Source organism: Peromyscus californicus, unplaced genomic scaffold (assembly GCF_007827085.1).
Source record: "Peromyscus californicus insignis strain IS unplaced genomic scaffold, ASM782708v3 Scaffold_24__1_contigs__length_46423439, whole genome shotgun sequence".
NCBI classification, from domain to species: domain Eukaryota; kingdom Metazoa; phylum Chordata; class Mammalia; order Rodentia; family Cricetidae; genus Peromyscus; species Peromyscus californicus.
Window position 1 is genome coordinate 37,248,672 of NW_026294535.1, and position 17,162 is coordinate 37,265,833.

Genomic DNA, 17,162 nt, shown 5'->3' on the forward strand with positions numbered 1-17,162 from the left:
ATTTCATAGTGGAAGAATCATGCCTCAGGTCTTCTCATGTGTCTGCCCCCTCTCATTGACGAATTTAATTTCCAAGTGAGGAGGGTAATTCATACAGTAATATCTTAGATGGCTAATCTTAATTGCATTGACAATAACCATGGGAATACACCCCTGCCTGGGTGTGTCTGCAAATGAGTTTCCAAGAAATGTTTAACGGAAGAGAGAGGACCCACCCTGAAAGGGGCAGCACCATCCCATTGTCGGGGTCCCAGGCTGAATGAAAAGGAGGAAGAAGTTGAGCAGCCACACTCATCTCTCCGCCCCCAAAGAGAGAAAGTAAAGTGACCACCTGCCTCAGGCTTCTGCACCGGCTGCAACTGCAAGTCCAAGGCTACCCTTAAGTTGCCTTTGTTGGGTCTTTTGTAACAGAACTGAGAAAATGGCTACTATAGTATCGACAGTTAATTGCTTTGTATGCCCAATGTATACCAACCACATTTTACCTATCTGGATGTTCATGAGTTGGTGTCTATTCCGGCTTTCTTCATCTATTGGCTATTATGAGCGGCTCCTATGAGCATTCATAAACACACTGCAGCATGGTTATGCTTTCATCCACTGTGGATGACGTAGGAGTGGTATTGCTGAGTGATAATGACAAGCCTCCCCAACCCTCTGCCAGCCGCCCTAAATTGAGCAGCTTCTAGATGGGTTTCCAAAGCAGTTACGCTATCTTACAGACCCGCCAGGGATGAAGGAGAGTTCTAATTTTTCCACATATGTCCCAGCACTTGTTACTGTCTGTCATTTTTATTCTAGACTTCCAACTGGGTGGAAAGCTAAATGCCATTGCTCCTATTGAAATTCTCTATTCCCTAATTACAGGAAACATTTTTCATGTGCTTACTAGTCATCCACTTAGCTTCTGTAAAGAAATGTGTATTCTACTGCTTTGCTCATTAAAAAAAAAATGTTATTCATTTTTCTTTCAGCACTGAGACCTGTGCTGGCTAGTTTTATGTCAACTTGACACAGGATACAGTCATTTAAGAGGAGGAGACCTTGGGGCAGGGGGAGGTCTCCCTAAAGTCAAGCCTATAAGGTGGGGTCATCCCTGGGCTGGTGGCTCTGGATTCTGTAAGAAAGCAGGCCGAGCAATCCATAATGAGCAAGCCAGTAAGCACTCCTCCATGGCCTCTGCATCAGTTCCTGCCCCAGAGTCTTGCCCCATTTAAGCTCCTGTCCTGACTTCCTGCAGTGATGGACTGTGATGTGGAAGTGTACGGGAAATAAAGCCTTTCCTCCCCAACTTGCTTTTGGCCATGTCGGTCTCATCACAACAATAGAAACCCCTAGCTAAGACAGGACCCAAGGTTCTTTCATGCTCTGGGTATAATCCTTCATCAGATCCACAGTTATGAACATTGTCCCCTGTTCTATGGATCCATCCACTTGGTTTGTTCATTTGTTTTTTGAGACAGGGTTTCTCTGTGTAGCCCTGGCTGCCCTGGAACTCTATTTGTAGACTAGGCTGGCCTCGAACTCACAGAGATCCACCTGCCTCTGACTCCTGAGTGCTGGGATTAAAAGTCACATGCCACCATGCCCAGCTCAGTCTATTCACTTCTGTGATGGTGTCTTATGAAGATTTATTTTCCTATCTCCACCTGTGCATTTCATTGTCCCGGTAGAACAGGGCTCCTCTCTTCTTTTCTGAATGAAACTTCTGAGTGAGATCTTCCTGCAGCCTAAATTAATTTTTCAACGAAGTTCCAGAAATGATTGTTACTCTTCAGCAGTACAAAATGTGTATTGGAAGCCCCGGCCCTTCAATAGATTGCTTCCTGAGAACATGTTTATGTCTTATTATAAGCCCTATTAATTCCATTTACACATTCCTGAAGTTTGCAAATATAACTAAGCCACCTTGATTCAGAGATTCAAGCGAAGGAAATGAAATTGCTACAGCCCTTCAGAAACATAAGAGATGAATTAGACTCCCTTCATCCAGAATATAGAATGTCTGTAATGGAATGATGTTTTCTTGGATATTGAAAATATTATGTAAAGTTAGCAGAGTATTTTTTTTTTTACAGATGGATTTTTTTTTAAAGAAATTAAAGACTTTTAAAAAAGGGAGGAAAGGATATTTTTACTTGGGGGGGGTTGAAAAGACTTTGAACAGCAGTAGAGATAACATCACCATCATCAAAGCCCAGGTTTTGAAATGATTTTTTTTTTTCCAGGCAGACTTGAACCCAGGAATCACAGGGCTTCATGCCTCTTAGGATTCCAAAGTGTGTGCTGAGAGAGTATTCATTTCCGAAAGTCACTTTTAAGAAGAAACCGCCTTGCTTTTTTCTCTTTTCCCCTGCCACTTACACCTGTACACTTTAACTCCCAAACCGTTTCAAATCCACACACATTCCTGCAGGCTGTCTGGCTCCTACTGCTCGTCAGCCCCCTCCTTTTTCTGGCTGGGGAGCTCCATTCATGCGAGTCCCGCACAGTGCGTCTCAATGAAACTCTCTGAGAGGGCTGCCAGCTCGCCCAATTTTCCATGAATTAGGTCCTGACACTTCAGTGAGGGGAGAGACAGTGTCTGAACCTCTGCCAGCCTTGGCTCCCGGCCTAGTTCATGTCACAGAACTTCTCACAGCTACACTTCATCCTTCTCAGGCCACCAAACAAACAGACCCTTGAATGCTTTCAATGCTGGTTGTGGTTAAGGCTGCCGGGATGTTTTCCCAGCCTCTGGCACCCGATGGCTCCAGACTGTGCCCCAAAAGTTTTTTTGTTGTTGTTGTTTGTTTTGTTTTTATTTTTTTATTTTATTTTTTTTATGAATGGCTTTGGTCTAAAGACGCAGACCAAATCATAATAATACCACTGCCATTCATAAAAACAGAAAGGAAGCAAACTGCCAGCCAGGAAGCTTCCTGCACAACAAACTGTAAGCCTCTTATCTCGCCTGAGGCATTTCTTAGCTCAGAACTAAGTACTGAGACGGGGAAGCAGGATTCTTACGGTTCCTGGCATCAAACACACTTGGCCGCTGCACCTTCGTAAAGATCGAGTGATAACTCTGCTTATCAATCTCTAGCGCAGCCAACATTATGTTTTCATAAATCTTAAAAAGAAAAAAAACCACCTAATATTTTACATATGCATATCCCGCAGAAAGGTGAAAATCCTTTATATTTTTAACACCTGCCCCCACATGCCTGGGAAGTCATGTACCTTAATGTTTTAACTTTCTCACCAGGAAACTAAGGCATGGGAGCGTTAATGTCCTCTAGTTTATTCCTGAGACTGAAACAACCTGAGTTTATTAATTCCCTTGATCTCATGAGGAGACGCATTCACTTCCAACAATACAAAGCAGTTCAGTCTAGAGCCAGCCCAGAAGAAAGGGCTGGGCTTCCTGAGCTACCTGGGGTGGAGGAAGAGGTTGACTTTCGCCTGTGTATCTCTCAGGAGCCCCCCACCTCACCTCCACCCCCTGCTCTCTGGCAGTCACTGCTGGGCCAGGCCCTGCTAGGTCAGCTCTTCTTAGGTACTGATGCCAGTAGTCAAGAAGGGGCCCCCACGTCACCTGCTCTTCTCTTTCTCTCTGGGAGATGTTTTAAAGGCATGGATTCCACTGAAGAGACAGCGGTACCTTTCAAGTTGTTCACGTAAACAACAATTCTGATGGTTCTGTTGCTGGCAAGCACGTGCACCCAGCAGGCTTATACGGCGGAGGGCTGGTGTGCAGCCTGGCCATGTGTGGAGAATTAGAATTCACCGCAAGAGATAAGACACCTGTCACAGTGCTTTCATGAACACCTTCTCATTTAAACTTCTTGTATGTGTTCCTGGGATGTATGTGCTCACCTAGGTGTGCACATGCGTGTGTGGGTGCACGTAGAGTCTAGATGTCGATATTAAGGTGTCTAACTCAGTTGTTCACTACCTTAATTATTTTTACACTTATTTATTTATTGTATGTCTCTGTTCACACACACATGTATGGGTGCCATACCATATATGTGAGGGCTGAGGACAACTTGTGGGAGTCAGCTCTCTTCTGTCCTGTGGGTCCCATGGAACTCAGACCATCCATCTTGGCACCAAGTAGCCCTCATCCGCTAAGCTGTCTTGCCAGCCCTCCATCTTGCTGTCGGAGACCAGGACTTTCAGTGAACCTGGAGCTCACTTATTTGTCGAGGCTGGCTGGCCAGCAAGTTCCAGGGATCCATCTGCCTCTGCCTCCCCAGCACTGGAGTGAGCTGCGAGAACTGTGAGCCGACACACCTGGCTCTTCCTGTGAATGCCACAGACCCAAAGTCTGGCCCTCATACGGATGCATCAATCCCGTGACTCACTAGCCGTCTCCCTAGACTCTTAGTTAAACTTCTAAAATTCAATTCAGGAAACTTTCTCCCAGAACAAAGCATCCCCGTCACCACCAGCAGCACCATCAAGAGACTTAGAAGAAGAAATGCTTTGTGTTAATATAATATTAAAGTGAAACCGTGAGATCCCAAAAACTCTCCCGATGGGACGTATCCTAGAGAGGGGCCTCTCTAACCACACAGCCTTCAGTCTACTGCCCTACAGGTTAGCTCAATCATGGCTAGTCCAACCTTAACCCAAAGCATTACACTCAAGCAAATTAATAACTGTTGAAGTCCACGCAAACAGCTTAGGAGTCAGAATCCCATGACACTGTAGAATGTACATGAAAAAAAAAAAAAAGAAACACATATTTTGGGGATTCTGAGAACTATGCATCAATGCAGTAAAATAGTTCATTGATTGATTGATTGATTTCTTGGACACGGGGTCTCACTATATACCTTTGGCTGTCCTGGAACTTGCTATGTAGACCAGGCTGGTCTTGAAGTCATAGATCTGCCTGCTTCTGTCTCTCAAGTGTTGGGATTAAAGGCACACACCACCACACCTGACTAGGTTTTCTATTCTTAAAAGTTCACGTTGTATTTTTGCTTTTATGACTGTGCAAAGGGACACGTAGGCAGGAAACAGTCCGCCATTCTACCTATGTGTTTTAGAGGGAGTTCCCTAGCGCTCTTGAGAATACAGTCTGTGGTTCCAGCGAGTCGAAGTCCAAATCTGCCTTGGTGCTGATCAGCATTAGCCTGTATGTGAGGCAGAGATGTATGATTCCCTGGAACTTGCTGGCTACTCAGCCTGGCCAAATAAATGAGCTCCAGGTTCACTGAAAGTCCCGGTCTCAGACAGTAAGATGGAGGACTGGTAAGACAGCTTAGCGGATGAGGGCTACTTGGTGCCAAGATGGACAGTCTGAGTTCTGTTACTACTATAGCCATGGCAGCTCTCTTAGGACAAGATTTAAGGGATGGTAACTTTGGGGGTTTGCCTTCTTTCCGGTGTCTTAAATATATCTTCAGGATGAAGGGACCGATCAAGAAGGAACCCTTTTAAAAAATTGGTGTCCTGAGTCCTGATTGGTCCCTGCATCCATCCTGCCATCTTGACCTTGAACTTCTCTACTGGCCCATCCAATAGAAATCAGTGTTTCTCAAGCTGTGTGTCCGACAAGAAACACGTAAATAAGAAACATGACAAGGAGCTCAGAGACACAGGAGGGAAAGTAGTGAGGAGGTACACGGTGGAGAACACAGTACAATTTTCAATTCGTTATTTCTTTTTCCTACGGGACATTCTTACATGTGGGAAGACATGCTCCTCAACGCCACAAACAACAGAAAGAAGAAAAAGGTGCCCAGAAGGTTCCATGGCCACAGGTTCCTCTGAGCGGAGACGCGCATCCTTATGACTCTCAAAGGACAGTGCACAAAGGTCTGAAACAGCGTGATGAGGATTTGCTCCGCACAGACTCGAGACAGATGCTGGAGCCAAAGCCTAAACGTCAGCAACCTGAGTTCAAGGGGCAGAAAGACCCAGGGGCTGTGTGTGATGAATGAAAACATCTATAAGGTAATGGAAGTGAAATCAAATACTATTTGAGGAGAAAAATCATTAATGTACAAATTTGCTGTCAATATTCCAACTCGTTGGTGACAGACTAGAAAATTGGCTTAAGATCCCTACTGTAATTATCCAGAAAGAACTTATGTTAAGTTGGATTTGGACTTGCATTATCATATATATATGATATATATATATGATATATATACACATATAATATTCTGTATAATGTGTATTGTACCCTGTATACTTTCCCATGTGTGCTTATGAGAGGAAATAATGGGGTCATGTTCATTACATTTTACTTTCATAAAAAATTTAGAATTAATACTTCTTTCATTGGACCTAAAAACATTGTTTCAGGTCATATTGAAACGTGAAGTTTTTAATTATTTACTTATTTATTTAGGTTTTGGGGACGGGGTCATAAGTAGCCCAGGTGTAGTGGAGGCTGGTTTTGAATTCTTGATCCTCTGACTTCACTCCAAATACTGTCATAATGGGTGTGTACCATGCCACCACACCCAGTTCTGAAATGGCTTTATAGTTTCATTTGGCTCCCTAAGTATTTCCTAGAAACTACAACATTTAGTCACAGAAACTGAATTTTAAAAGCTGAATCACGATTTTAGGCATTTCCTTTCCTAAAGGATAAATTTACTGTTAATCCCTCATGTTCTCAAGAACTACAAAGGGATGGTCTATGGGCTGGGAGCCCTGTGATACTTAACTGACTCATATCTCTCCTGGAGCCCGAACTTAGCACTGTTTTCTTGGCACTGATGTGCGACTAACTTCAGCTGCAGAGTTATTTTCCTTGGAGGAAGCTTAATATTCAATCTGAGAAATGTTAGCTATTCCCGAACGAGTTAGCTTATATCCTGAAACATTTTTAACAGTTGCGGAAGTGAGTTCTTCCTCTTCCACATTCTCACACTTCCAGAGTGGCCCCAGCATCCCGACTTTTCCCAAGGATGTCTTCCTCTTGGATCTTCCCTCAAAAGTTTTCTCTGCATTTCATGACTCTTTCCTTAGACTCTGAATTACAATGTCTCCATTCTTTTTTTTTTTTTTTTTTTTTTTTATTAAGAAAAGCTATTTGGCTGGCTTCCCGACTTACTCAATTCCAAACCTAAAAGGAACATCAAGTCAACCTCGGAACTATCGAGCTCAATTTGGCTTCTTGGATAGGCAGTTTGTCATCTTCTAACCAAGAAGCTTTGTTTAGAATGGCTGGCACATTCCAGAAATGTATTTCTGAACATTGCTTCATGAGCATATCACCAAGCAAAAACCAACATTAATTATAACTCGGGTGAGATGAGGATGTGGCTTAATTTCCACTGTCCAGATGGGATAGTACAAAATGTGTTTAATTAAGTGATTTAGTGCGTATCGCCCAACGTTATTTCTCACGATGGCCATCTGAAGTACTGCCATTCAGCGTCACACATGAAGGTGGGATGGCCTTCAAAAACTTACAAGGTCAGCCATAGGGAAGTCCCAACTCCAGCCCAGGGTAGCTGGTCCACATCTTTCGATCTCCATATAACATGGTACCAGAGAGGTAGGTCTTTTGGGTAATCATTAAACTTATCCCTTGCTTTTAATTTTTCAAAAATGGAAAACCAGTGTTTTGGTACCTATTGTTTGAAACAGTGTTGTTTAAAGAATATATAATTAAAATATTTCTAAGACTATGATTTCATGAAGAAAAAAGACCAAATGAGAAAATCATATTTTAAAAGTAACATTTTTTTAAAAGAGCAGAGTTAGAAAGAATGTCTCCAATGTATTTTAAGAACAAATCAGCATTAGAAAACTATTTTTATAGTAACAGTATGGCTCAGAAAAGAAGAGGTTTTCGTGGTTATAAATCCAAGATGTCGAACCAGACATGGTGGTCCACACTTGCAATCTCAAAATTAGGGAGGCTGAATGAAGCAGAAAGGTCATGGGCTTGAGGCTAATCTGCACAGGTTACAGTCCCTGGTCTCAAAAATCAGAGACAACCAACTAAAGATTCAAGTGTTTCGCAAATCAAATAGCATCTTGTTTCTCATTAGATTTCAGTTGAAAGTAGAAATTCTACCTCATCAAATATAACCCTATCATTATCTACATACCTGTCTTCATCCTTTTATTTATCTCTCATTCCCTTCAAACTCTAAAAAATTCAGTTAAGGCTGTGAGTGCAAAGGCACCTGTGATGAATGCTAGTGAATTCTTGTTGTATTTTTATCGCTTGCTCTCAGATTTTGATTATTAGCTATATATTCTATGGTGCATATAGCATAGGAAATACAAGATGTAGTTTCTACAACCGTGGAGTTTATAATCTCATGCTGTGTATTATTGTTTGGAACCAAAATGTGAGGGCCCTTGAAGATGCTTGCCTTCTGTACGATGTCATATAAGTCCCCATAGAAGCTCTACAGCATCAGGCTTTTCTCATTTCCCCTCCACGGCTTTCTATTAAAGCAACTGGTACATTTCTTGCCTTTAATCCCTTGTCGGGCATGGTCTCTGTACTCACTGGCTGACGCCTTTGGGAATGTGCACATTCCTTTGGAATGTGACCACCAGCGACATTTAATTTTTACCCATGGTTCATTGCATTGCTGCACAGGGGGAGTTATATAAAACATCCCATTTCAAGTTTGCTTACACATATAATACTTATGCATATTTATATAAAGGTGTAATTACCAGTCAAAGATCCCAACGATGACCATTTCATGCCCAAGTTCAGAGAAAGCTGAGTTCACAACTGGGGACAATCTAGTGCGGAATTTCAATGAGAGTCTTCCCAGATTCTGTCCACCCACTTGACCCAGCCCCTGACACACTTTTTGTCTAATATGTTGAATATACTTTCAATAGAGTTTTCCAAGTAATATCTAAATCCTCTCATTGCCTGGAAGAAATCTTCCTCTTCTCCAAAGCAAAAGGGCCAGACCTCTGTGGCCTTAGATGTCCAGAACTATGAGATAAAGTGAGACTTTCTTCCTTTTCACTCGATTCTCTCGGGTATTTTGTTATAGTAATAGAAAGTTAATACGTGTATTAGAGATGATTTTATCTTCTTATACTTCATATAAACCAGCACATGTGAAAAGGGCTAATGAGAACTACACCAATGTATAAGAACCTAGATAATGGATTCTTAATGAGCCTCAAACCTCAGAAAAGGACTGAGGAAACCTCACCTCCAACTGACTAGGAAGGATATAGTTTATCTAACGTAACAAGCTTATTGGTGATGCACCTTCCATGGTGGTAAATTCTGTGGGTCAAGAGTCATTCAGAGCCTGGCCGGAATTCCACCCTGTCACCTTACAGTTTTTTTCTCAGTCTTTCTCCTTCAGGATCACATGCGTGAGAGTCGTGATGCTTTAGGGATGAAATGTCCAGCCAAACAGGGGTTCTCAACCTTCCTAATTCTGTGGCCCTTTAATACAGCTCTTTGGTTGTGTTGAGCCCCCAACCATAACATTATTTCCATTGCTACTTCATAACTGCAATTTTGCTACTTTTATGAATTGTAATGTAATATCTGTGTTTTCTGATGGTCTTAGGTGACCCCTGTGAAAGGGTCGTTTGACCCCTGGGGTTGAGAACCGCTGAGCCAAAGGTAGAAAAAGCTCCTCCTTCATGCTGAGCAGATTCCCCTGTAAGGTAATAGGGTGGGCTCCAGCAAGTCAAGGCATCCCTGAGCCATGAGAAATGTCACTTTGTGTCACCAAAGAATGACAAGAAACAGAGAATGGCAACAACCAGTTTGGTGGTTGATAGGACCCCCTTCCTGGCTCTGAAATCAGAGCACTGGCTGATTTCCTTGCTGGTTGCTCCATCCTGCCTTTGTGGGCTGCATCTGATGAGGCAGAACAGCTCTTTCCATACAATGTACAGTTTCAGCTTTACAGTTATTAGGACAGAGCTTTGTTGGCCGGTCTGGACCGTTCCTTTGGAAACTCAGCTCTGAGTTCACTTCATCGTGGTCCGAAGAGTGAAGCCTTTCCCGACAGCCAGTGCATGGATGTGCCATGCTGCCTAAAACCCGGCTGCAACTCACTGGTCGTGTCCGGAAGGAATTCCGGAGATGATGGGCAGCCATTAAATCACATGAGCTCCGGCCCCACCCTCAGGAGTCCGAGTTAAGTGTCTAACGGGCTTTTAATTGGAAGTCAACTGGAGTTCTGCTCAGTTACACGGAGGAGCGGAACCCCAGGGTGGGCAGGGCCCCCCGAGCCCACAATCACTGCTCTCTTTGTTTTACGCTGCTCTTCTGACTGCCTTGCAGTTCAGCAGGGAGGATCCCAACCATATAAACAAGTTGTCTATTGAAATGAGATGCTCAGCTCTCGGCAGATGCGGTGGTATTCGAGTCTTTGGCTCTAAATAATGCATGCTTTGGTGTGTCTGGACTTGCTACCAGATATGTGCATGTACCTCTGATCTTGGAGGGGATGTTAGTGCTGGTAGCACTTTTTTAAAAATTTTTATTTTATTTATTTATTTTTAATAAAGGAAGGATGTTTAGAAGGCACCGACTACCATTACCTTTTCAGGATGTGGAAGCTAGTTTGAGCGATTACAAGGCAGGTTTTTGGCCTTGGGGTGGGGAGGGGAGTCCCTCTAAGAAACTCCATTGACTTTTTAAGCTTCAGAGGTAACGTTTTGGTACCCGAGGAGTTCTTCTGGGAAAGGGCTTGCAAAATGGCGTTAGAAAATATGGTTTTGGAGTTAGAAAGACCAGAGAGCGGAGCTGGGACTCACTAGGTACAAGCAGTGTAACTCTTCAGCAATTGAAATGTCACTTTCCTCATGATGCAGACGCCTCACTGGGTGGTTGGGGGTAACTACATCGGAAGTCACCAAGGTGCACAGTTCCACTGCTGGCGGCGAACATGTAATAAACACCACTTAATAGCACTAGGGTGGGCGGCCATCGTGGCAGCAGCAGCCGCAGCAGCAGCAGCAGCAATGGAGGCGCATTCAGTGTTTATGATTTCATTGTTCGATATCAGAGACCTTGGTAGCACCCTTGGGAGTGATCACAGGACTCCGCCCTGCACACTTAAAAGCCACATCGTCCTCCTGTTTGCCAATTTGTCACTTGGGCCTTGTCAAAATTTTTTTGTGGCCAAAACAGAGCGTCCCATGCACTTTGTTCACATACCCCACACGGGACAGTGGCGGGTTTTCTTTGTATTGTGTGAGGCATCGTCCATAGATGCACAGTCCTCCTCGGAGATGGGATCTATTTCCTTCATTCGGCACTAGCCGGGCTATTTAAAGCACCTAACTGGCAGATAGAGATGCCCTCCCTCAACAATCTTAAGGAAAGGAGGGGAGAAAGGAATGGAGCAAGACACATGCACACATGCACACACACACACACACACACACACACACACACACACACACACACACACACACGAGAGAGACAGACAGACAGACAGACAGACAGACAGACGAGAATTCTGGCGTTCATAATAGTCATGAAGACAGAGAGACAGAGACACACAGAGAGAGTCTTTGCATTCACCACGGTCACAAGGAATCAGTACTTCATAGTCAAACAGCCTGCTAATGGTGGCTTACAGATGACATCTGACCTTCGGGTCCTGTGTGTGAGTGGATCTGGCCCCACAAACATGGAAGTGACAGAGGAGGCATGGACCAGAATTCCGTGAAGCTCCTTCACAGTACTGCTCTAATACGACACTGCATCATGGCTGCCACCTGCAAGGCCTGGCTTCCAGTCTTCCCTGTGCTCCTACCTGCAAAGCTCTAGGGTTCTGGAAAAGCGAGGTGGAGGGTTTCTTTAGGGGAAAAAAAAAAAACTTTTATTAAATTTGTGGTTGGAGAGATGAGTCAGCTATTAAGAGCGCTTACTGCTCCCGCAGAAGGACTGGGTTTGGTTCCCAGTACCCACCCTGAGCAGCAGTTCACAAATGCCTGTAACTCCAGTCCCAGGGCACCCAACAAACACCCTCTTCTGACCTGGCTGTGTCCCTTTCTGCTGGGATTCCTGGAAGGGGGAACCGCTCCTGCCTCGTTCTCCTCTGCAATCCCCTCAAGCCCTTCAGAGAAGGGCCACTTCGTGGTCACAGAGTGGCTGAATCTGTCCCCTGGATCCTGTGGAGACACTTGGCTCATTCAGAGTCAACAGAGAGGACTCAAGGAAGTCAAGGCGGTCACTGCCAGGCTGTAAGGTAGGGATTTATACATTCCCGGTCCATCGACCTATATGCAGATCACTTTCAACTCGAAAACCTCCCACGATAGGAGGAAGGCCACACAGCGGCATAAAGCTCCCGGGTTATGCTCGCCGCTCAGCGAGTGACTGTGCATGCTGCAGCAGCACCGAGAAACGGAGGCATGATGAAGCACGGCTTGGGTAAAAACACAGGGGCCGGGGCTCTTAGGAAGGCAAGTCTTGCATTCTCCAGTTGCAGCCACAACATATGAGATAGTAAAACACAGGAATGCAAACAGGCCAGAGGGCTGGGGAATAAAAGGAACCATCCAGGGGCGTGGATTCCAGCGGTGCCGTAAATGAGACGCAAAAAACATCAAAGTATAAAGAGACGCTAACGTTATTAAGCAATATGGTCATTACCGTAACGCAGAGGAAATGGGCGCAGGACACTATCACCCGATGACACGTGCACCAGACTCTCTGTAATTTAAGAATGCCCTGTAAGTCACCGCCGTTGAGAAGCTGTGTAGGGTCTCACTTGTTCAGCTGGGTGGAGCAGTCGATCTCCCAATGGACACCCCATCTAACTCAGAATTAAAACGCTCATGCCACATTCTCTCTAGGTGGCTCTGTTTGAAGAGGTGTGAGGACTGTCTTCTCTTGGGAGGGGCGCAGTGAACACAGAGATAAGTGTAAACTGTGTGTGAGGAATCTGAGCAGTTGACAGAGACCTACAAATCATCCCGGGAAGGACAATGCTGCTGAAAAATGGATGTCAGAGAAGAAGGGGAGGTGTGGCAGTGTGATGGTGGAGCTGTAGTGTCAGCTGGACCGGGTTTGGAATCACCATGGAAACATACTTCCAGGTGTGTCTATGAAGGTGTTCCCAGAGACATTTCATTGAGGGGAGAAGAAGCACCCCGGAGGTAGGACGTACCATCCAATGGGCTAGGATCCTTGAATGAGAGAGAGAGAGAGAGAGAGAGAGAGAGAGAGAGAGAGACAGACAGACAGACAGACAGACAGTTGCTGAGCGAGCACCAGCATCCTCTCTCTCTCTCTCTCTCCATTTCTTGACCACAGTTAAGGCTGTTCTGCTTCATAGGCCTTAGGCAGTTCCTTTTGCTAGAGAACCTAGATCCCAAAGCCAAACGTGTATGTAATACCACAAGACAATTAAAGAGGGAGCTTAATTAAACTATGCAAATTCAATTAGTTGATCCAAGGGTCAGATAGTCAGATAAACTTCAGCGTCTTGGATTCGTTAAATATTTTGGCCCTCCACTGATTGTGCCGGTCTTTCCTATCAACTAATAGATCCCACATTCAGAATTTTTCAGTGGGGAAGAAAAACGTAGATGTTTAATTGGCAATTTGTATGCTAAAAATGCTGTGAGCCTTTGTACACATGGGTATTAATGTACACCTCTCCGCCCACATACACGTACCTTCATATACACAGAGCTATAAACTCAGTTAGCTCCTGGACTCCATTCTTGTAGCCCTTGGTAAACAGGGGAGTTATAATCATATAAAAGATTTTTATGGGGGTGAAACTCTTTCAACCTTGGATTGCTTTATATAGTTGTGAGATGGCGGTTTAGGGAGGGAAATTCCAAAATGTGAATGGTATTTAAACCTCTTAAATTTTTTTTTTCTTCAAAGGACGAGAAAAAGAAGAAAATTATGTTTTCCTATCCAGAGCAATGGTGTGCAGAAGGACCATGGGCAGAAAAGTCACTTTACAAAGAGTAACTAGAAGAACCCATGGCTCCAGCCCCCTTTCATGAAACACGTGGGTTTAAAAAAAGAAAACTCAGTGGCTATAAAACAACCTTTCTTTGATGCTGAACAAAAGGCAAGCTTGAAATTTAGTGCTGCTGAGCAAGGAGAGGAAAAATACACACGTCTTTACCTTCAGCGCAGCTCAGATCTGCCGTCTGAACAGCCTCGTGCTTAAGTCTTTGTACGAGAAATGTGTCAAAACATCCAGTCAATAGCAAAGCCCTAGGGTAAAACCTAAAAATAGGCCTTTTTCTTCTTTTTCAGAGTCTTAAATAGTTAGAGAACTCCCCCGTTCAATATGGTCTTTCTTGTCTTTCCCACGTTACAAAATTAAAGGTAATACATAAGAAGATTTATGTCATTTCCCAGTATAGGACCGCAGTTTAATTTTTTTTTTCAATTGAGATATTGATTACTTTAAATATAGAGCTTTGATAGCGTTTTCATTTTCCAAAGTCAGTTTATAATACGGATTTTTTCCCCAAAGGTAAAAAAACAATATATTAAGGAAATACCACCTGATACTTAGGGCTTGCACAGGAAATTTGCATTTCCACTTTTCATTAGCTGAAGGGAGGAAATGACAGTCTACTTTGCTAGTCCAAGGCAGAGTCCCAATAGCTGCAAAGGAGCAGGCAGAAATTTCGAGAGGCAGCCAAGGGTCCCCTTTCTAGCTGAATGTCACAGAGACTGCACTCTCAGCGGGGGAAGGCAGAGAGCATATATGAAAAGCACCGGATCCCCCAAGGTCTCTCCTCTGCTCCCATTAGTGCTGGAAGCGAGCCAGCCCTGCAGAAGGGCAGGTATGGGCACATTTCTCAGTCTTTCGTAAACAGTCCCGGAAGGATCGAGGTGGTGGTCTTGGCCATGGCCTTTGACTTGCCTCCAAAAGTGAGGAGGAGCTCGCCGTGGAGAATGCCCGTCTACAGTTCACTAGACCTCCTTTCGCAGTTTTATTTACAAACCAAACAAGGTTGAAGATAGATTACTTCCTACCGGCCAGCCACAGGAAAGGAGCCTTTGGTGGGGACATAGGATACGCGTTCAAGAACAAAGGCGCTCTCGCGGGCATCTTTCCTTAGAAGCACTCAGCCACATCAGGGCTCATAAAACACTGTACTCTGAAAATAGTCTCTGCCAGCTCAGCTTCTCTGAAGTGTCCTCTCCCTATCCATCTGCTGTGATTTCCTTCCGCCTGTGGTCTTTACTTATCATCACAGAACAACCTGCTGGCTCCTGCCAAACACCTTACGCTTACGTGCAATGCTATGTCTTGACACTTTAAAAAACTTCATCTAATGGATCATTGATTGATTTGGGCAAGGGTAAACGGCCATTTTAACCAACTGCTCAGTGACTGGATTGCACAGTCGCCTGGAAGGCTGCTCTCCGCTGAATGTAGTCTAAAACTGACCAGAAATAAGTACTCCTCAAAGTCCTTGATGGACATTATTTGAAATACCTAGAAGATTTATTTTATTTCCCTGTGTGTATTGGTATTTAAATACACACATTCTTTTAGAACGATGAAATTGAATTTGATTTTTTTTTAAAAAAAAAAAATTCAAACCAAGGTGAGTATTTAAAGTTAGCAACATCTTTCCAGGATCTGGGAGGAGTTGGGAGAAGGAAAAGGAAATGATAGAAATGCACTGCTTGAAATATTCTTTTAAATCAAAAATAATTAGCAGTATCTTCCTTTCATCTTCAAATGTATAGTCAGTGTGGGCTGCGGAAAAAGTTAACACGAATCACTGCTTTGTAAAGCCCGGGTGGTGGGGGCAGCCACACCGGCACACAGAAGATGGAGATGTGAGGCAGAGAGACATTCTTGTCAGAAGTGGCTCACAGTCCCCCATTCCTAGTATTTAGGTTGGAGATGGCTCCAAGGGCAGAAGGGCGTAGCCCCGTCCCCTCAGAATCCAAGACTATACAAAGAGTCGGACAATTCCCTGTGTTTTGTTTTCGACTCTGCAAGCTTGCTGCACACAGGCCAAGTTAAAACTTTTCACAAACTGAGAAAATGAAAAAAGCTTAAAGTAAATGAGAAGGAGTTGGGTTGTTTAGCTTGGAGGTCAGAACGTCTGTGAGCATGACCTGTCTAAGAGGGAGGGGGAAGCCGGGCGGTGGTGGCGCACGCCTTTAATCCCAGCACTTGGGAGGCAGAGCCAGGCGGATCTCTGTGAGTTCTAGGCCAGCCTGGACTACCAAGTGAGTTCCAGGAAAGGCGCAAAGCTACACAGAGAAACCCTGTCTCGAAAAACCAAAAAAAAAAAAATAAAATAAAATAAAAAAAAAAGAGGGAGGGGGAGAGAGAGGGAGGGAAGGAGGGGGATAGAGAGATAGAGATAGAGATAGATAGAGATAGAGGGAGAGGGAGAGGGAGAGGGAGAGGGAGAGGGAGAGGGAGAGGGAGAGGGAGAGGGAGAGGGAGAGGGAGAGGGAGAGGGAGAGGGAGAGGGAGCGAGGAGAATGTATGAATGAAATGAATGAATGAATGAGTGGCATCCAGTGAGCCTTATATTCTAAGTGGTGAAATCAGGAGACATTTGCACTAATCTGGCTAAGACAGCTGTGGAAAGCCCACATCACAGGGAACTATTGGTCATGATTCCAGCTTCTCACTCATTTTCTGCTTCTGAATCGCTCTGAGGCATTAAGCAAATCTCTTAAATTCTCTGGGTTTCACTTCTCCTGTGCCAACGGAGATCTCTTCCAAATTCTGCAAAATACAGCTTTTTGTTCTTTAATTACCAATTTTATCTCTAACCCGGCCATTTCAAAGGGCTGTTGTGTTGTGTTGTTGTTTGTTTGTTTGTTTTTCAGTGTCCTTTACGCACTGGGCAGCAGAACTGAACACAGGCAGAGGCAGAAGGAGTCAAAAGACACACAAGCTGTTTAAGGAACACCCCCCCTTGCACCCCCTCCACACCCCCACCCCCATCTCCTTATATGACTGTGATTCCTTTCACAGGCCTGGCTTGGTCTCTCATGGCAGCTCACAGGACTACATTTTGGAAAATTGTCTCCCCCCCACACACACACTAACACAAAGGGAATCAAACACAGTTCTTCTAAGTATGGGCCATGATAACCATCTTGAAATGAGGAGGGAAAGAAGCCATTTGTACCAATCAGGCTAGGTTTCAACCAAAGGCTGGTTCCAAACCTGCGATAATGTTATCCTTTGAAAATTAGCACTAAAACTTTTAAAACTAGTGGTAAAACT

General features: G+C 44.3%; 1 protein-coding gene across 1 annotated transcript in view; it reads right to left on the reverse strand.

Annotated features, from left to right (window-relative positions):
- Hmga2 (high mobility group AT-hook 2) overlaps positions 1–17,162 on the reverse strand; it is a 122,396-nt gene that overhangs the window by 13,414 nt on the left and 91,820 nt on the right. The window lies entirely within an intron of this gene.